The sequence below is a fragment of the Chelonia mydas genome, chromosome 4 (assembly GCF_015237465.2).
Source record: "Chelonia mydas isolate rCheMyd1 chromosome 4, rCheMyd1.pri.v2, whole genome shotgun sequence".
NCBI classification, from domain to species: Eukaryota; Metazoa; Chordata; order Testudines; family Cheloniidae; genus Chelonia; species Chelonia mydas.
In genome coordinates, this window is record NC_057852.1 from 18,778,159 (window position 1) to 18,800,057 (window position 21,899).

At 43.0% G+C, this 21,899-nt stretch overlaps 1 protein-coding gene across 4 annotated transcripts in view; it reads right to left on the bottom strand.

Annotated features, from left to right (window-relative positions):
• LIN54 (lin-54 DREAM MuvB core complex component) overlaps window positions 1–20,112 on the bottom strand; it is a 61,633-nt gene extending 41,521 nt beyond the window's left edge. Inside the window, exon 1 of one of the 4 annotated variants that reach the window (XM_043545611.1) lies at window positions 19,927–20,112. The gene's annotated coding sequence lies outside the window, so the exon portion shown is untranslated. Of the gene's footprint in view, window positions 1–15,236; window positions 15,551–19,926 lie in introns of those variants that run through there. The other 3 variants (XM_043545614.1, XM_037896768.2, XM_037896769.2) reach the window with 3 other exon arrangements.
• Between the last annotated feature and the right edge of the window lie 1,787 nt (window positions 20,113–21,899).

Genomic DNA, 21,899 nt, shown 5'->3' on the forward strand with positions numbered 1-21,899 from the left:
AATGGCATGTCCTGATTAGGAAGGCAGCAACAAGTTGTCAGTGGGCAACTTGACAAATAAGGTAACGCTGGGGTTACCAAGAAAACAGATTTCAGAGTAACAGCTGTGTTAGTCTGTATTCGCAAAAAGAAAAGGAGTACTTGTGGCACCTTAGAGACTAACTAATTTATTTGAGCATAAGCTTTCGTGAGCTACAGCTCACTTCATCGGATGCATCGAAAGCTTATGCTCAAATAAATTGGTTAGTCTCTAAGGTGCCACAAGTACTCCTTTTCTTTTTTCAAGAAAATAGAGTTACAAATTAGCTTAAATACCCATGTTTCTCTTGTTCTCTCCCTCCCCCTTTTAATTAAAAGAAATGGTTTTAGGCTGCACGATTAAGTTAACATGTAAACCTTATAAACATTTGCCATTTATTACACAAATATTAAATATTACACTCTTCAGAAAGGAACTGGATGCATGCACCATTCACTCCAATAGAACATTTTAAGAATAGTTAGAAGGTTGGATTTTAAATTGGAAACCATATTCTAATTTCACAACAGGCTCTTGTGTAAAAGTCAAACACTAACAGCTTTTCCTTTACCCCTCTTTTGGTTACATGACAGCTTTTGTCAATTTAATGCCATGCAGTTTCACAGAAACTGAAAAGAAGAACCAGAGATGATGGGCAATATGAATAAACACATGTTGAAAATGTCCATATAGTCAGCCTTATGCTTCTCTACACTCAAATCATCCAATCAAATACCCATTGGACTTCAAAAAAGGACTCTCACCTTAAATTTGACCCAACATTCACCTTTTTTTAAATTGTGAGAACCAACAGAAATCGTTCCACAACTAAAATAACTGTGAAAACAGCTTTTAAATACACAGACATTCCCCTGCAGTGTTTGATACCCAAACATTACATCACTAAGAACCTGAAAGTAAAAACATATAATCGTGAATCCATCTTCATTGATTTTCATTATCCAAAATGAGAGAACCATAAAAAGTAAATGTAGAACATAACTGGGGTAAAGTAGATTTAAAAATTATTTCATCTTTAATTACCTCAAGGGTAACCAAGGCAAAGAAGTGTATTTGTAATATGATGCTTAAGTTTACAGTGTCCCTTTAGTGCCAAGCCATGGAAGATTTCAGAATGGAGGACAATATCACATTAAACACACACTTTGGAACAAAAAATATTTAAACTGTCATTCTGGGCCTGACACAGAGTGGCAGGGAGCACACACAATTCACACTGATTTTAGATGGGAGTTGCTAGACTCAGCACCTCTCAAAATCAGGCCCTCTGCCAGTAATTTCAGCAGGAGTGCATCTAAGCATTATTGTTACTGTACAAAGGTCCATTGCAATAAACAGAATACTTAAGCTACAAATTTTACTGGGACTTTATATAGCATGTTGTGTAATAATTACATAATATGTTACTGGGGTATCTTAAGAGCACTGCTCCATAAGCAGTTAAACGACATTTCATAGTTTACTTTGTAGAGTCTCACTGCAGGGAACAGAATACTTACAACACAGATTTCAATGGGGCACTGTGTTGCCAAAAACAGATAATATTGCATGGAAAAGTACCTCCTAGTAAGAAGATAATTTCCGATGTATCTTATGCAACATATTATTATTCCTTCATTAGCTGCATCCTGGTCTTAAAACCAGAGGAAACGAAACAAAAATAATGGCAACACATTCACATTTGGGGGAGGAAATCTCCAAAAGGCATAAATGGCAATTAGGTACCGTAAAGGCTGTCACTTGAATTTAACTAATCTATTATATCTATGAAACTCAGGGTCCTATCCTACTATTCCCAGATCCTCAACAGAGCTCAGGACAAGCAGAAGAATCTCAGTACAACACAGGTGAGATGAAGATAAAAAACTTAATAATTGCAGTAATCTGCAAATAAAAAGGCTCTTTTAGCTGAGGATTGCAAAGTGCTCTACCAAATATGACAACATCCACAGGAGTAATGTAAATATTATACCCATTTTACAGATGGATTAAACTGAAGCATGAAAAGGCTAGATAAGATGCCTACAATCACATTGTGAATCATGTGCAAAGCCAGAAGGCCTGACTCCCAAGCCCCTTCTCTAGTCACTAGGAAGAGTGGTCTCCCCTTTATTGTTCATGATGAAATAAAAACAATCTAATATGACCCACAAAGACTTTAAACAGTCGGTGCCTAAATAACCTGATGACAGGAATATTACAAATACCTAAAGGATTATATTTAAGTTCCCTAACTGGTGCTTGACAAGAGTAGCAGAATCTTCCTTTAACAACCATAGGAGTATTTTTAATACACAGTACAAGGTGCCCCAAAAATTCAGTGCACTAAATAACAGCAGGTATATTTTTAAAAACAAAATACAAGTAAGATGCCTGCCCATCTCCACATTATGTATGAAATTCATATCAGATCACATGTGAAGGCAAACAGATTATAAGAAAATAAACGACTAATTACACTTCATTAGCAACTCACTGGCCTCATTGATTTAGATAATGTAATTTTTAAATTAACTTGATTTTAATTAGGAGTCTTCTGATCTTTTATTTTTGTCTGTAACATGTATGCATGTAAACACACACACACACACGCACTTCAAGCACAACAGTATTCCAAATCTAAGAATTTTATTTCTGTGATTTTTGAATAGTGTGGAGGTCAAATTTAAGCATTTATTTAAAAAAAGTCAAGGAGCCTTCATATGTCAGAAATGGAACACCAAATATTAATTTTTTAAAAAGAATTCTCTAAGGTCAATCATACATCAGTTATCTTTCTATCATTAGCAACAAACCGCTAAGCATTTTGAAAATTCGCTTTTATCACCAAAAACGGTGCTACTTCCATAAAGAGATAGATAATGATTGCTGGATTCATAACTACTTATTGCACTGCACATCTCTCTTCTTGTTATTATGCAACTGCAAGTGGTAACACTGAAAATATGTGAAATAAGGTAAGATAACAGGTGTGATGAAGAAAAGAACTTAATAATTGCAGCTATGTCTTCCCTTTATAATACTGTAAGACAAATGTATTAGAAGGCTCACAAGAAATTTTAATTGCTTTATTGCTTCTGGTGAAATATTTACAGCTTATGATTTTCAGCATCAGGCAAATAGCAGATATAATTTCTTAATTCCAAGAAATTTGAACCTGACTTTCAATTTCATAAGGTCCACTCCTCCTCCTTCTCCCTAGTCCTCTTGTGAAATGGACCAATACAGAAACAAAGGGACCTAAAGCTCAGGGCTACAAAGTTTTGAAGCTGCTGTAAAAATGACTTTTGTTTCCTTTTCTTTTTGGGAAACAAATAACGAATGCAACATTTTCTAATGGTTAGACCAGGGAGCTGGGAATCAGGAGACTTGAGCTTTGTTTCCACCCAGGACTGATTCACTGTGTAACCTTGGACAAGTCACTTAGAAGGACATTGTGGGGTCCAATTTACCCTCAAATACAGGTTTTATAAAGGTGAAGACCAACAGCAAATTTTTATTCCGATGGAATTGTTTAAACAAAATACCCTTTGCAGAGCTTGTAACCCAATCCTTTGCTCTTGAATTAAAACCTAAAAGTGATGCTGACTGGAAACAAGACCAATACTGGTATGGGAGACCTGTTTATTTCCAGTGACCATACTCAGAACCAAATTATCTACGCTGTTAGATTTTTTTTAAAATTCTCACTTCATTCTGTAAGAAGTCGTATGTCCATACTTGATACTGTCCCTTTAGATCTCTCTATGATTCAGTTTCCTTATCTAAAATACTAGGGAAAAGTGAGCTACCTATGTAAAATGCTTTGAGATTCTCAGGACACTACCCTTTGCTTTTTCATCTCATTTCCATAAATTTTCTAGATTTATAAGATCTGTATAGGCACTACCATAATCCAACACTTCACATGCCAGCAGCACATTAGTAGAGTGAATGATGGTTTCTAACATGCTATTTAATATTTATTAATGTTTTACTTGTGGATTTAAAGATAGCCTGAATTTGCAGAACAACTGCATAACCAAAAATAAAGAATTATAGTTTTGATGGACACTGATCACCGAAACTTTCTTATGGATGGACAAAGTTGTCTCTGATTGTTTTTAAATGTTATGTTTGGACCAGAACACATGGACAGATAAGCTTGCTTTGGTGGACGGTTTGCTTGTAACTGTGTTGAATGGGACAAATAAATATTGTGTTTAGTACATCTTATTGTTGATTGGTTGTTGTGTGTGTGATAGCTTATTGACAGAACTCCTTGACTTTAATGTCAATTATTACTAGCCCAAACTTGAGCAACTGTGACTGTTACACACCATAGCATTTTTGTGTCAGAATAAATTTTGGATGACAATGCAGGACAAAGTTGTCCTTGTGGAATACAACAGAGAGAATTAAAACCTGCCACTCACTCTGCTCAGAGATGAAACTCTGATTATAACTGCTGTCTTTTCTAGCAGGTGGAATAAAGAGCACACTTCCAAAGGCTCAAATGGTGAGTCCACCAAACATGTCAGCACAGGGTTAAGATCTCTGACTAGAGGGGAACTGTTCACTACACCTTTCAGGAATGTTTTGATAGTGAGAGGGCTGAATGCAGAAGAACTGTCCACTGGCAGATGATACACGGAGATGGCAGACACCTACCTTTATAAAAGACAGGGATAGGCTGAGAGATTTTAGGTAGAATGTGGAAATGGATTATCTACTATCCCAAGTAAAAACATTTCCACTAAAAACTCCCCTTGCACAGAGCATATGATGACAGAATTATTCCATGTCTTGTTATGCAAGCTGTGGGACAGTGAAATTCCAAACTGAAATGCAAGACAAGACTGAGTTCTTGAGACAGCAGGGCCACTGATTCTTCCAGCATGGGCCAGACAAACTCTCTGCACCATGGTCTAGTCTGGTTTATTTATTTATTTATTTATTTTTAAATTGCTAACAGAACCAAATAAAGCACTGATTTTCTCCAGTTGAACAGAAATGCATTTGTGATCCAAGTTTGTCCTCACTTGTTCTGGAACAGAACTGATGACAATTAAAATTGCTGTCTGCCATGAAGAGCTCTAGGAAAGGACAGCTCCACTACCTGAACAGCAGCTCCCCCGCTGTTCCAAGTTCTACTCAGATCATTCCTGCAGCCTGTGACTTAAGCCGCTTGCTAACACCAATAAAGTTTCAACAGGGGAAGGCTCACTTCTCAGAGTGGAAATTCTTACTGCTGATGAGGCCTTAGGCGCTACAGACACGGCCCTCAATCTGTTTAACACCAATTTTTTCAGCGGGGGTCATCCCTGTCTTCGAAGGCAAAGCCAGCCCTGCTTTGTTCCTTCACAAGGGAAGCCAAGAGTTCCTTCCTTATTTGTGATCTATGCCCTCCTTCATCAGGCATCCTTGGTGAGGAAGGCATAGACCACGGGTCGGCAACCTTTCAGAAGTGGTGTGCCGAGTCTTCATTTATTCACTCTAATTTAAGGTTTCACGTGCCAGTAATACATTTTAATGTTTTTAGAAGGTCTCTTTCTATAAGTCTATAATATATAACTAAACTATTGTTGTACGTAAAGTAAATAAAGCTTTTAAAATGTTTAAGAAGCTTCATTTAAAATTAAATTAAAATGCAGAGCCCCCCGGACCGGTGTCCAGGACCCAGGCAGTGTGAGTTCCACTGAAAATCAGCTCGCGTGCTGCCTTTGGTACGCATGCCATAGGATGGCTACCCCTGGCATAGACCCTCTGTTGCCTATTGGTGGCAGGTGGCCAAGTGTAAAGGCACCACACAACAAAGGTGGAGGGGGGCAGGAGCACACTGCTTAAATCCATGCTTCTTATCCATTCTTCTTCAATCTTTGGAGGTCCGATCACCCATGACCAAAAAGGATGAAGGAACTTTGTCCAGACAAAGCCGAACGGCAATGGCACAAACTACTTAACAGTTTCTTACTACCTATGATACAATTTGAAAGGTGGAGTTCTTTGCCAAAAGTCCCCTAAAATAGCTACAGGCACATAACTACCTGAAGAGAGCTAGGAAGTGAGGTGGCTGGGGCCACACTGCACTTTTATAACCCCTGCATTGAACATTCAATGCAGCTGTCCCAATAGGCACTGCTTTCCAGAAAGTTTCTAAAGCTCAGCAGTAAAACCTTCAAGAGGGAATACGCAGAAGTATTATGCTCAAATAAGTTTGTTCGTCTCTAAGGTGCCACAAGTACTCCTTTTCTTTTTGCGGATACAGACTAACACGGCTGCTACTCTGAAACCTGTTCCTTAAAGCAGTAGTCCTTTTAATGAATATTCTGTGTGTTGTATCGACACAAACCATTTTTCAGTAAAAATCTAGTAAATCAAAAGATGAACTTGTAACCTAGTCCTGGCCAATAGAAATAAGTGAAAAATGTAATGCCACAAAAAGTCTGCAGATTTTTTATATGTATTATCCTCATTGTTACACTTTCAGAGAAATAGATTAAAAGAAAAACATGATAGTAAAAAAAAAAGTGATCATGTGAAACAAATGAGAAAGGATAATTTTATTTCCACAAACCACCAACCAAATAAAAATATGAGACACTTTGTTACAAGTAGAAAAATGTTTATATTGCCCTAGAGCAGGGGGTCTCAACCTTTTTCTTTCTAAGGCCCCACCCAACAGGCTATAAAAATTCTATGGCCCACCTGTGCTACAACTGTTTTTCTGCATATGAAAGCTAGGGCCAGCATTAGGGGGTAGCAAGCAGGGCAACTGCCCAGGGCCCCATGCCACAGGGGACCCAGTGAAGCTAAGTTGCTCAGGCTTCAGCTTCAGCCCCAGGTGGCAGGGTTGGAGGCGGCGGGGCTTCAGCTTTCTGCCCTGGACCCCAGTGAGTCTATTGCTGGCCCTGCTTGGCAGACCCCCTGAAACCCCCAGACCCCTGGCTGAGAACTGTTGTCCTAGAGGACTTTGTTCTTCACTGTGACATGAGAGAAATTATTAAGATCTATCAAATACCAATGCCAAAGCAGGCTATTTCAGGACAAAAAAAATTCCTGCCCCCATCCTATCCCTGTTGCAACACATAGTGAGAAAGGCACCAGTTTTTTTCCTTTAATTCCCAAGAACTACTAAACAGAAACTAAACAGATGTTTTGCCAAAAGACACCCTGGCATTCTCAGACATATGTTAAACAAATGTGACCAGAAAAGAATCAGAAAATTCAAAGTTATGGTTCTCTCAAGGCAACTACAACTCATCTCCCTCACACTTATCTATTATTCTGTACTTCTCTATGTTATTAAATGTATGCCTTTATGTGTAGCAGAACTCATATTCAAGTTAGGTACTGCATCTGTACAAGATGGGCAAGGTATGCAACAGTGGGAGTCATGACAATTTCATTAGTTTTGTGCATTTAAATTATCAACTACAAAATGTCATCAATATAGGATGTATTAGGCAATATAGGTCTCATATACTTAATTTCTAAAGACGAGAAAACTAGTAAGTCATGTCAGCATTAGTTCGGTTCATTACAGGGGGGTCAGGTGGTTCTCTTCTTCAAAAGCATGGCTTGAAAAATCAGTTTGCCCTCACACCAGTAGGAATCTTTCCCTAATCAGCCATTTCTGCAAAATTAAAGATTTCATTTAAAAAAAAATTAGAGAGACACCAACTTAAAATCTTATATCTGAAAATATTTTTATCTACTACTGTTACAAGTAACACCTCTAATTACTGTAAGTGAAAGATTACATAAAAAGGTTTTTTTCAACTTGCTTACCTTGTGCATTTGATCACTCTGGCATGCTTTGTGTGTGATCAGTTTCACTACCTCCCTTGTATAATCAGTTACCCTCTTTGTGCGAGTCTTTCACACAAATGGGAGAGAAAATGTTTTATAGTAAAATCTGATATTAAAACCATGAAGACTGGCAGTAAGAATTTAGGGAGTAGGTACGATACTGAAACTACTATAAACTCTTTTTAAAAACTGACTAGATGTCAAGCAGACTGTGATTGGGTGAATCTCCATCACCTGCTAGAGGAGGAGGAGGTGACTGTGGTGGGGGAACCCAATTAGAAACAGGCTCCATACCTATTGGGTGAATGCTTTATTGCCTCCTGGCCAAAACTAGATATGAGCTGTTAGTCAGCTGGACCTTATAAGCAGACTTTGGGAATGATTCCAGAAAAGGCAGGACACTCTTCCAGGAAAGAACCCATTGGACCAAAACAGTTTCCTAGGGGTGTGAATCCTAAGGCAAGACCTAGAAAGAGCATAAGAGAGGCCTATGGAAAGCTACTGGAGTTCCCAGGACGAGGAGGCGGTAGGGGAAACCCTGCTAAACAAGAAACAACTGAGGAGGAACTCTGCATGAATGGGTTAGGCACCTGTAGGAGGGAAGCCCAAGGCAGGGCCAGTAAGAGTACTTCAGTGGAGTCTGAGTGGGTGGCAGACTCACTAGTTTAGAGGTTTATTTGGATTTTCAGTAGACTTTTTTTGGTCATCCCAGAAGAGATTTAGAACTTTTATGTGACTTGCCCAGAAGGCCAAGCCACAGAAGACCTTGGGAGTCAAGGATGTGCAAAGACACATGGCCCGCAGAGAGCGTTGGGGGGAAAAAAAGCTATGGTAACAACACCCTGACTCAAGGGGGTGCATATGTGGTGAGTATGCCATATAACGCAGATGTATCCCTTTATGTTACTAGCAACGCTGGTCTTAAAACTACATTACCTTTGCATTAGAAAGTTAACCCGTATTTGGGTCAGGAAGGAATTTACCCCTGCGGTTAGACTGTCAGAAATCCTGTGGATTTTTTGCCTTACTCTGCAGCCTGGGGTATAGGTCACTTGCAGGTTTAAACTAGTGCAAATGGTGGAGTCTCTGTAACTCTGAGTCTCTTTAAACCATGATTTGAGGACTTCAATAACTCAGCCAGAGGTCAGGAATCTATTACATAGTGGGTGGGTGAGGCTCTGTGGCCTGCAATGGACAGGTCAGATTAGATCAGCAGTTCTCAAACTGTGGGTCACAACCGCATTTTAATGGGATTGTCAGGGCTGGCTAAGGCTTGCTGGGGCTCAGAGCCAAAGCCCAAGGGATTGAGCCCAGGCCGTTGGGGCTCAGGCCCTCTGGCTGGGGCGGAAGTCCTTAGGCTTCAGCTTTGACCCCCTTCCCCACAACAAGCAGTGGAGCTCAGGCTTTGCCTTCCCCACCCTGGGCGGTGGGACTCGGGTGGGCTCAGGCTTCGGTCTCCCCCTTCTGGGGTCAATAGTAATTTCTGCTGTCAGAAGGGGGATGTGGTGCAATCAAGTTTGAGACCCCTTGGACTAGATCATGATGGTCCCTGCCAATCTTTAAGTCTGTCTGCATAGACTCATACCCTTTATCTGTTGCTGTCCATAGCTTTAATAAGCAGCACTGTTGGATTAACAAGTTTCTAGTCATTTTCACTGCTGCTATTCAGAATCCTATGCACAGCAGTGCAATCAAGAATCACATCAGTTTTACACTGCTGATTTGGAAAACTATGAACAGAGGCAGATAAGTTAGTCACAAGAGAGGACAACCCAAAAAACTGTTAGTGGAGATCATTTTTTCTCACTTCCCTCAGGAGCTTTTGAGCAGAGGAAAGCAGCAACAAGATGTTCCTCTATGTAGGTACTCATATGGTGCCCAGCCCTGTAGAATCTGAGCTCCTCAAATATCAAACGTATCCTCCCTGAGAAGTAGGAGAGTAATATTCCATTTATTGCAGAAGAGGGAGTAGACACACATGGAGACTAAATGACTAGCCTGGGTTCACACATCATATCTGAAGGCAGAGCAAAGAATTGAACATTTTCCTCCTGAGTCCCTTAGCCATAAGCTCATCCTTCCAGCTAGAGGGAAGGAGGAGTATCATAAGTCATCAACCATTCAGTAGCTGAAACAGAAGATGGAGCATCTAATCAGGATCTAGGCCCATTTCCATGGAAGAATTCCCAGAACCTCCTATTCCCAGCTTTATCTATCCCTGGCTATCAAGAAGAGGTGAAATATTAAAGCTCTGCTGTGAAGCATCAAGTGTTGACGCTATTAGTTGTTTGATCTGATATGGCAAACATGTTCCATGCACTAAAAGGGTATTTAAGTATCTAACATCTGCCAAACAAAACAACTTAAGAGTACTGGAGTATTTGATTCTTGCATTCTAACAATCTATGTACTCACACAACATTAATAAGCAATGTATAAATACCCAGAAAAATTGTTCGTACATACAAAGAGTATTTGTGAATGTGCTAGTATATTAAATTTAGCAGAAAAAAGGACTCAGCAGGTCAGTGCCCTGTGTACATTACCTATAAGCATCACAAAGGCCATCAGACTCATAGGGCACCTCTTCGTCTGGTTATTAATCTAGACAAAACTAAGTGCATGGCCATTACCATAGGCCAGCTCTAATACCATCTTAAATCCAGGAGAGGGAAAGTCTTAAACGTGAAGAGTTAGGCCATGTAACTTATGTCGCTCGGGGAGGATGTGGGGGGAACCACCCCTCTGAGCGACTGTCAGGGTTCCTTCCCCACTCTGAACTCTAGGGTACAGATGTGGGGACCTGCATGAAAGACCCCCAAGCTTATTCTTACCAGCTTAGGTTAAAACTTCCCCAAGATACAAACTTTGCCTTGGCCTTGAACCCTATGCTGCCACCATCAAGCGTTTTAAACAAAGAACAGGGAAAGAGACCACTTGGAGACGTCTTTCCCCAAAATATCCCCCCAGGCCCTACATCCCCTTTCCTGGGGAAGGCTTGATGATAATCCTTACCGATTTGCACAGGTAAACACAGACCCAAACCCTTGGATCTTAAGAACAATGAAAAATCAATCAGGTTCTTAAAAGAAGAATTTTAATTAAAGAAAAGGTAAAAGAATCACCTCTGTAAAATCAGGATGGTAAATACTTTACAGTGTATTCAGATTCAAAACACGGAGGATCCCCCTCTGGGCAAAACCTTAAAGTTACAGGAAACAGGAATAAATCTCCCTCTTAATACAGGGAAAATTCACATAAAACAAAAGAGAAACTAATCCGCCTTGCCTGGCTTACCTATACTGCTTGCAATATTGGAGACTTGGATTGGGTGGGTTGGAGAAGATGGATTTCTGTCTGGCCTCTCTCAGTCCCAAGAGAGAACAAACATGTAACCAAAGAGCACAAACAAAAGCCTTTCCCCCTCCAAGATTTGAAAGTATCTTGTTCCCTTATTAGTCCTTTGGGTCAGGTGCCAGCCAGGTTAGCTGAGCTTCTTAACCCTTTACAGGTAACAGGATGTTGCCTCTGGCCAGGAGGGATTTTATAGCACTGTACACAGAAAGGTGATTACCCTTCCCTTTATATTTATGACAGCAATGTAAATTTCGCTGGCATAAGTGGTAGTGTGCACACTGCTATGTTGGCAGGAGAGCTTCTGCCATGTGTGGAGGTGGTTTTATTATGTCGACGTGAGAGCTCTTTCCTGTTGGCATAGAGGGGCTACACGAGCGATCTTACAGCAGTATAGCTGTGCCGCTGTTAGCTTACTAGTGTAGATGTGGCTTTGAAGTGATAGGGGAAGAAGCACCAAACCTCTAGCAGCTTTTCTCCTCCTCTTGTGGCATTCCACTAATCTTTCATGTTTTACATTCTCTGTATGGAGCAATAGTTTCTGAAACCTAAAGTTCAGAATACCTACAGTACAATCAGTTTCAACCTATTCAAAGAGTTAATAAGGACAAATCCTTCTAAATAATACTATGCTGTTGCACCATGAGTGGGGAGGAGGGATGATACTTAGACTTGTTTTGAATTCTGAGCCTTCTTCAAATTTAATTGCTCCCTTTTAACCAGTTGACCCTGCATTTCAGTGTACTGAATTCCAGATAGATCTGCACACGCGTAGGTGTATCTGGAGTTTCATCTTTCAGTGGGTTTAAAAAAAACGTGGTAAATCCATGTACTGAGTGCGTCATGGGATTTTAGAATAAAGTACTTAACATTTCTAAACCAATGTCTTCAAACATGAGAGCAAACAGTTCTTTCATCCTCCCACTGGGTAGCCTTGCAAAATATGAGGGAAACTGCGGCATGGGCAAGATTCATACAAATAATACAGACAATGCCCACTCTGTCACAACATGTTCCTCCCAAGGTCTGTGAGAGTGAGGGATTGTTCTTCAGGATAGGTTGTAGATCCTTGATGTGCTGAAGAGGTTTTAGTTGGGGGCTGTAGGTGATAGCTAGTGGCGTTCTGTTACTTTCTTTGTTGGGCCTGTCCTGTAGAAGGTGACTTCTGGGTACCCTTCTGGCTCTGTTAATCTGTTTCTTCACCACCCAAATGCCAAAAAAAAAAAAAGCCTTTGAACCCAGGAAGGAGCACTTGGGAATTCCTTCCTGTGGGGTACCCTCAAGCCCTTTCACCCCCCTCTGGGGAAGAGCTGAGAAAGAAAACAAGAAAATTAGCTCTGGCCACAAGCTAATTAATCCTAACTGTGCATACAAAATGATGAGTCTAAGTGAGCTGTAGCTCATGAAAGCTTATGCTCAAATAAACTTGTTAGTCTCTAAGGTGCCACAAGTACTCCTTTTCTTTTTGCGAATACAGACTAACATGGTTGCTACTCTGAAACCTGTAAATTAACTGTTGCCACTCAAGAAAGAGATCTTGGAGTCACTGTGGATAGTTCTCTGAAAGCATCCACTTAACGTGCAGCAACAGGCAAAAAAGCAAACTGAATGTTAGGAACCATTAGGAAAGGAATAGACAAAATATAATGCCACTATATAAATCTATGGTACTTACACACCTTGAACACTGTGCACAGTTCTGGTTGCCCCATCTCAAAAAAGATATATTAGGACTGGAAAAAGTACAGAGAAGGGCAGCAAAAATGCTTAGGGGTATAGAACAGCTTCCATACAAGGAGAGATTAAAAAGATAGGGACTGTTTTGACTAAGGGGAGATGTGACAGAGGTCTATAAAATCACGAATAGTGTGGAGAAAGTGAATAGGGAAGTGTTATTTACCCCTTCACTTAACATAACATAACAAGGGGTCATACAATGAAATTAATAAGCAGCAGGTTTGAAACAAACACAAGGAAGTACTTCACACAATGCACGGTCAACTCATGGAACTCCTTGCTGGGGATGTTGTGAAGGCCAAAAGTATAAGTGGGCTCAAAAAAGAATGAGATAAGATCATGGAGAGTAGGTCCATCACTGGCTATTAGCCAAGCTAGTCAGAGACTCAACTAAACTTCTGGCCACCAGAATCTGGAACTGGATGACAAGGGATGGATCACAAGGGGGGAGGAATAGCTCAGTGGTTTGAGCATTGGCCTGCTAAACCCAGGGTTGTGAGTTCAATCCTTGAGGGGGCCATTTAGGGATCTGGGGCAAAAATTGGGGATTGGTCCTGCTTTGAGCAGGGGGTTGGACTAGATGTTCTTCTGAGGTCACTTCCAATCCTGATATTCTATGTCAAAGGCCCTTGGCCTCACTAAGGACAAAGTTCACAGCAAGTACAGTAGAACCTCAGTTCTGAACTGACTGGTCAACCACACACCTCATTTGGAACTGAAAGTATGCAATCAAGCAGCAGGGACAAAAAGATACTGTACAGTACTGTTAAATGTAAACTACTAAAAAATAAAAGGAAAGTTTTAAAAAATTGACAAAGTAAGGAAACTTCTCTGGTAGTGGTTTCATTTAAATTAAGATGGTTAAAACCAGCAATTTTCTTCGGCTTAGTAAAGTTTCAAAGCTGTATTAAGTCAATGTTCAGTTGTAAACTTTTGAAAGAACAACCCTAGTATTTTGTTCGGAGTTGCGAACATTTCAGAGCAACAAACAACCTTCGTTCCTGAGGCATTTGTAACTCCAAGGTTCTACTGTATGAGATTTTTAAAAAATAGGATGAATTCTATTTAAATGCACAAAATTTTAAGCCCAAGTATTTTTTTCAGAAAGTTATAGAAACAGATAATGAAAGAGGTCTAAGGGCCTGGCTGAACTATCACATATACTCTGTGTACTCTTATAACAAAACTCCAAACATTTTATACTACCCAGGTAGGACTGTACTCTGGGGCATGCCCCTCATAAATTCTGAGCAATGGGAATCATGTTCAGTACCTCTCAGGATCTCTGCTAGAGCTTGGAAGGGTGGCTCTAACCCAGCTAGGTACCACCTACACAAGCAAAACCAAACAATGCTACAATATGATTCCTAACTCTGTAAATATGGCAAAGTGAACAGATCGTGAACAAAAATGCCTTTACAGAAAAATGCCATATGCTATCTGTATGCAGTGGGGTAGCTGTACTGGTCCTATGATATTAAGAGACAAAAAATATTATCTCACCCACCTTGTCAGTGAGTGTCTCCCTTTGCTATCTCTACAATATGGATGATATATTTTGATGTTGACCAGGAATTTCTATTGAACCTCAGCATAAACTTGTAGTGACTAAACACCAGATAATAACCCTGACAGTTACTTTGTATCATTAACCTCATTCATAACTTTAATAGATGTTATTCTTTCAGAACAGTGGTGTATCAACAAAACCATTTGTTTTTTAAAAAAACAAACGGTGAGAAATACTGATACAAACAGTATGGTGCCATAATACTATCTCACTGGCCTTTTACACCTGGTAAAGGGGATGCACACTGCGAGCAGGTGCTTGACTAGGGCTTTAAAGATCAACTGCACTATATAAATAGTATTTGATGATCACAGCAATCCAGGAGCAGCCAGACTTTATGAAAGGATTTTAGTCTCTATCACAGTCCACCCATGATGAATATCAGTAACACCCCCTTCAGAGAAAGCAATTGTTTATTATTTTTAAAGCCCTAATATCCCTACAAGTACTTTAATATGCACCTCCATCCTTTATTTTTTTTTATATATACATATATATATATATAAAAAAGCTGGCACAATGAGTCATATTTCTTTCCCCACTGCTTTCTCCCTGCAGGAGGCACCCTGTTGTCTCAAGGCAGGTTGTAGGGGATGACACACCGAGTCATTTGTTGGAACCCCCTTAGATACCACTGCACAGGTCAAGCAGAAGCTCAGTCCTTGGGAGGTGGGTTAGGCCTTAGCAGCAGCTCCCAATTCTCTCCCCCCTGCACCGCCCGAGCAGGAGTCCCTGCTCTCATTACCTTTCCAGCCAGGCCAGCCCCGTCCCCAGGGCACAAGCCCCAGCCGCTGCGTGGGGGGGGGTGTCTCACCGCTCAGGCGAAGCGGCAGCAGGAAGCCAAGCTCCGGCTGGGCAGGGAGGGGTTCGGCGGCTGGTCCCGGAGCACGAGGGGCCGGGGGCGGCCGGCCGGCCTCTGGCAGCGGCAGGCGGAGGAGGGGGGGAGCCGCTGGGGCTGTTTTGCTGCCGAGGCTGGTATGTCAGGGGCCGGGATTGGATTTCGAAAGATCCGCCATTTTCACCTCGTCATCACCATCGCATCCCAGCTCGGCACCAAGCGCGGCCCCCGCCCCCGGGCCCGGCCGGCCCGCCCACCCCGGGGAGCCCCGCCCCCGCCGTTATGCCCCGCGCCGGGCCGGGGAGCGCGGAGGGTCGCGACAGCCGGGCAGCAGCGGCCAGGACAGGGCGAGGGCGTGGGGGGTGGCAGCGCTCCTCCCACCCCAACCCCCTAGCCCCCCACCAGCCCTCCGCCCTCCTCCCAGGGAGAAAGGGGCGGAGAGTTGCTCGTGAGTGACAAGGAAGTGAGTGACAGACACCAAATGGGGGAAGGGGAAGAGGTAGGAGTTTTAGAAATACAAGTTATTACAGGGATGCGACGCCTGTAACTAGCACAAGGGCAAGAACACAAGCCGCTGTACATGCTGACCGTGAGACAGCTGCATGCCTTGCCACATGAGTTCCTGAACAACACGCCTCACCCTGAACCTCTCCTAGCACCTGTGAATCAGAGAACCAACCTGGTGTCACCTTGGCCAACACGCATACCTCACGACAGAAATACAAAGATGGCAGAAAAACAGCAGAGCTCAGGCAAAGATTTTGACACTTAGGGAAAGGGGAAATATTTTACTGCAGGTTACATTTGTTGGAGTTTTTTTCATTTTGAAAACTTCACAGCTGATTAAATTAAGATCCCTCCCCAAAAGTTAAAATTCTAGATGATTGTATGGAAGTACAAAGTAACAGAAAGTGACCATTCTGACACTAGACTACTGTACCATGGTATCCAACTATCTGTTTTGTTTTTTCCATTCAACACTTCTAAAACATCAGGGCCATTTTATAAAATGTATCAGGAAATATCAGTCTTGTGAAAAAACATGCCTACAAAATATTATTTTAATAGGCGTATGTTTTTAGTTAGAGCACAACAAGAAGTATGAATAAAAAAAATAAATTACTCTCAGGCCAAGAATTCTAGGACTGCCCCTATTTCAGACAAGAAGTCACCAACATACAAGATCCTTCAAAGTCATAGAGTTTAAGCCCAGAGGGAACCATCAGATCACCTATTCTGACCTCCAGTATATCATAGGCCACCCACACACTAAACCAAACAACCCAAATTAGCCTAAATATTACAGCGTACAAGAAACTAAGGGTTGGTCTGCAGTACAGTTAGGTCAACATAAGGCAGTTTACATCAACCTAACTTTGTAAGTGTCTACACTAGAACGTTGCTACTGCGAATGTATGTCACCCATTACACCGAACTATTAACTTCACCTCCATGAGCGGCGTAGAGCTTAGATCGATGCAGTTAGGGCAACACAGTGTCTGCATAGACATTACATTACTGACATTGCCTGTTGGCTCTCCGCCCGGGTGGGGGCTCTAGGCCACAAAGTTATCATCAAGGATCTACAACCTATCCTGAAGGACAACCCATCACTCTCACAGATCTTGGGAGACAGGCCAGTCCTTGCTTACAGACAGCCCCCCATCCTGAAACAAATACTCACCACCAACCACACAACAGAACCACTAACCCAGGAACCTGTCCTTGCAACAAAGCCCGTTGCCAACTGTGTCCACAGATCTATTCAGGGAACACCATCATAGCGCCTAATCACATCAGCCACACTATCAGAGGCTCGTTCACCTGCACATCTACCACTGTGATATATGCCATCATGTGCCAGCAATGCCCCTCTGCCATGTACATTGGTCAAACTGGACAGTCTCTACGTAAAAGAATAAATGGACACAAATCAGACGTCAAGAATTATAACATTCAAAAACCAGTCGGAGAACACCTTCAATCTCTCTGGTCACTCGATTACAGACCTAAAAGTTGCAATTCTTCAACAAAAAAACTTCAAAAACAGACTCCAACGAGAGACTGCTGAATTGGAATTAATTTGCAAACTGGATACAAATAACTTAGGCTTGAATAGAGACTGGGAGTGGATGGGTCATTACAAAAAGTAAAACTATTTCCCTGTGTTTATTTCCCCCAGCCCACCCCCACTGTTCCTCAGATGTTCTTGTCAACTGCTGGAAATGGCCCACCTTGATTATCACTACAAAAGGTCCCATCCCTCCCTCATTCCCCCCCCCCCCCCCGCTCTCCTGCTGGTAATAGCTCATCTTAAGTGATCACTCTCCTTACAGTGTGTATGGTAACACCCATTGTTTCATGTTCTCTATACATATAAATCTCTCCACTGTATTTTCCACTGAATGCATCCGATGATGTGCGCTGTAGCTCACGAAAGCTTATGCTCAAATAAATTTGTTTGTCTCTAAGGTGCCACAAGTACTCCTTTTCTTTTTGCAAATACAGACTAACACGGCTGCTACTCTGAAACCTAAAGTTATCAGTGGAAGCCTCCTGGTGAGGATGCACACCACTGACAGAGGGGGCATATTATGGACATGAACCATCACAGTAATTACTGCGATTGCTGTATTTTGACCTAACTTAGGTTGACTTAATTTTGTAGTGTAGACAAGGCCTACACCTATATAACACAGGCACAGAATAAGAGGGACTGAGGTGCACCAATGCTCAAGGCACCTACAATAGCAGGGAACTGATTAAGTGAGATATACCCAGATAATTTGGATCAAGTGACCTGTACCCATACTGCAGCAGAAGGTGAAAAACCTGCAAGGTCACTGGCAATCTGACTTGGGAAAATTCCTTCCCAACCCAACGTATGGTAGACACGGAACATGAGAAGTGACATAAGTACTGCTGCATCTGATTCCAACTGGTTAATATTTTCTTCTTTTTGAGAAGTGGGGAGGAATGTGCCAGTAGCTATAAAACTGGCACAGAACTCCTAGACAAAGTTACAACTCAAAGGAAAACTAAACAGCCAAATTATCAATACCTCAGAAATTAAGGCAAATATAATGGTACTATGGAGCAGAATACTCAACCCCAAGGCAGGAATGCTCAGCAATACTTAGAAGCTATTCCCCCTCCGCAAAGGGTCCCCAAACCATGCAAAGGTGAGGCTACAAAGGTGAAGGAATATTATCAGGGCTTCAACACTGAGTGAGCAGAGAACCTCCTCCCCTCTTTGAATAGGAGGGTGTTGTCAGGTACACCAGTTTCAGGCAAATCACTGCATTTACCTATTTAATTTCCAGTTATAAATTTGACCTAATTTCAGCCATTATCTAAAAAATGTCTATAGATTCATCTTCCCATAGTGTTGCCATTGTTTTTACTATTCTCAAATTAGAAAAACACTACCATAATAAAGAAGGAGCTGACAATTTGAGATGTGGCATACCATTTTGCAGTTCAGAGATGCATATCTAAAATGAACTTTTGCAATGATTCATTATTCATTTCTACTCTACACTGCCCCATGTATAAACATCCTTATTTATACATTGTGGTATGCAGGGGAAGTGAAAATCCCATGTACATTTATGGATTTGATTTTTTTTTTTTTTTTTTAAGAAGAGAGAGATTGATGTAACAAAGCCCCAAACTGTTAGTCCTATTTTTCTCTCCTTTTGATCTTTGCTAAAAAAAAAACCCCATCTCACAGTAAATCTCAGTTCTTTTGAACTCTTGAATTCCTTAAAATTGTCTATGGTTAACAGAGCCACATAAAGAAAGCTACTAGTTATTCTACAAGTTACTATAAAATGCCAACATATTTGTCATAACAATTAAACAGTCACACATATCAAATGATTTTATTTTTCACTTTCAGCATCTGCGGTGTCTCTGGATACTGTTTATTTACAGTGACAAACGGACAACGAGTAACAACTAAACCCACACCACGGCACATGCCCCAGTCAGTGGCCACGGTGGCGGGCGCCAACCCGCTGCCGGGGCACAGCTCCGGCCCAGCAGCCTCCCCTGCCAGCGCAGCCGGGTCAGAGGCCGGCAGCCTCTCCGGGTCGTTGCGCCCCGATCCCAGCACTGAAGCCGCCCATCGAGCCCCCTGCTGCCCACGCAGGGCCGGGGGGAGAGCGGGGGGGATGCACCAGCCCCTGCCCGCCGGAGGTGCCGGGCCCGACGCGCTGAGGTGCGCAGGCCGGCCAGGAGAGGCAACGCGGGGCTGCGCCGCGGCGCTGGCCGGGCCTGTGCCGCCCGCCCGGTGTGGCGGGCCGCTGACAGGGGGCTGCCGGCACAGCGCTGCCGTCCGGGGAGAGGCGCCCAGGCGGCGACAGCGGGGATCGTCCCGCGGCGCTGCGGGCGGCGGGGAGCCCCCCCCGCCCCGGCCTGTCCCTGTTGCCAGGGCGCGGGCGAGCCCCCCGCCCGGCGCCCCGCGGGGTGGGTGGCCTGGGCGGCGCTACGGAGGGCGACACGCTGGGCTCCCCCTGGCACCCCCTCCCCCTCCGGCTGGTGCGCCCTCCCTTCTTCCCCACCCCGCAGGGGCCCCCCCCGCGCTCACACTCACCGGGCTCGCGCTCCCCCCTCCCCCGGGCTCGCGCCGCGGCTGCTCCCTCCTCCCCCCCTGGGCTCGCGCTCCGCTCTCAGCAGCGGCAGCACCAGGGACAGGTTCCGTGTTTGTTCAAAATCACGCGCCCATCGCCATTCCACCGCCACATCCCATAATAATGCGCAGCGACACCCTGGCAACCGACTTCGCGTCACCAAGCGAGCGCGCGAGCGCAACTCCTCCCCCTCCTCCCCCTTGTATGCCCGGCGCTTCCTGCCTGCCTGCCGCGGCACAAGGCGCTTCCGGATACGTGACCGCATCGCGTCGGCTCGTGACCACATCACGTGCCGCTGCACCCCAACGCCGGGCTAGCGACCGCGCTGCGTGGGAGGGGAAGCCGGGGCAGACCAGGGCCGGGCTGGGAGACTGAGGGAGGAGTTTGGCTGCCAGGTGTGGCTGGCGCCGCTACTTGTGCAGCCCGCGGCGCAGTGGGTTGCTACCCGCGGGGAGAGCCCTGGCAGTGGCGATGCCTTGTAGTGCCTTCACTCCAGTCACCTCCGCTCGTAGCACGCTCTGCTGTACTGCTGCCGTCGCTGATGCCACGGCTAGGCAGAGGAGCTGTTTAGGTCAAAACATGGTTAAAAAAAAAATGGTAGTTCCGCAGTCTGGTTCTGCATCTATAAAATGGGGTAACAGCCTTGTAAGCACTGCGTGAGCCTCCTTCGATGAAAGGTGTTATGCAAGTGCGAGGTACTGAGGTGCTATGCCGTTTTTTCATGGGGCTACACGCTCTTGCAAAGGAAATGTACTTATTTTGTTCAGCTTCTGTATCATAGGTACTCTCCACTTATTTGTAGGGTATGGGCAAACAAGGGAATTTCCCTCTCCACTCTAAACATTCAATAACTTATAAGGCAGTGAATGCATTTTTCTCACCTTCTCTGTTTATTTCTCTGTCGTTTGCATTGTGATTTGCTAAATATGCTACACCTCAATTTACCTTGCTTCACATCTTTGAGACTAATGGCTTTCCACCTCCACACCCTAGAAATTTCCACAGTAAAGCACAAGAGTGAGAAAATTGCAGAGTTAATTCTGAAGACTTGAACCAGGAGCAATACTTTCTCTTGCCCATTTGATCTGCATTTAACTGACAAAAGAGACCATGAAAACCATATGTACATACACACACAGGGGAAAATGTGAAATGGCTGCTGCAGAGCATTCTTCACGGTACACCATACAAAATAAACATTAAAGGTTACGGGGGGAAAGTATGATATTTTAGAAATAGCATATGACCATGTCATTAATTATTGTAGTGGAGAGAGTGAAATGGTTAAGGTTGCTTGTGCAACTTTGACATTTCCTAAGTTTTAAGTGTGTAACTCTACAAATTTAAAATGTAGTGAAATCCTAGCTGAAATGATATAACCTAATTGATATATTGTTTTTGTCTCCATTAAAACATTTCTCTGCAGTGTTTGTCACCCAAGTGTTAGTGAATGAGTAAAAAAATAAACTTCTCAGTCTATTTTCTTGATCCCAGCTGAAGCCCAATCCTGAAAACAACTGCCTGTGGGCAGCCCCTGGCCTAGGTGTTGTCACCCATTTAAATAAATGGAGCACCCAGCACTCTACTTCTATTAAAATAAATAGAGAGGTGGGGGCTCAGCTCTTCTGACGTATATCACTGGACCTCAATTACACATTGGTAAAACAGGGAAAGTATGATTATTAGTCTCCTTTTCCATCTATCATAAACTCTATACAAAAAAAATTAGAAAAGGAAAATAAATACTGCAATGTCTGAAATCTTCTGATAATAACATTTGTATGATAGACATGCTATTAACACCACTGAAACAGAGCTGACCAGCAAAACAGTTTGGAAGGAAACAGACAGAGCTATAACATCAAGGAGTACAGTGGCACCTTAAAGACTAACAGATTTATTTGGTCATAAACTTCAGTGGGTAAAAAAACACTTT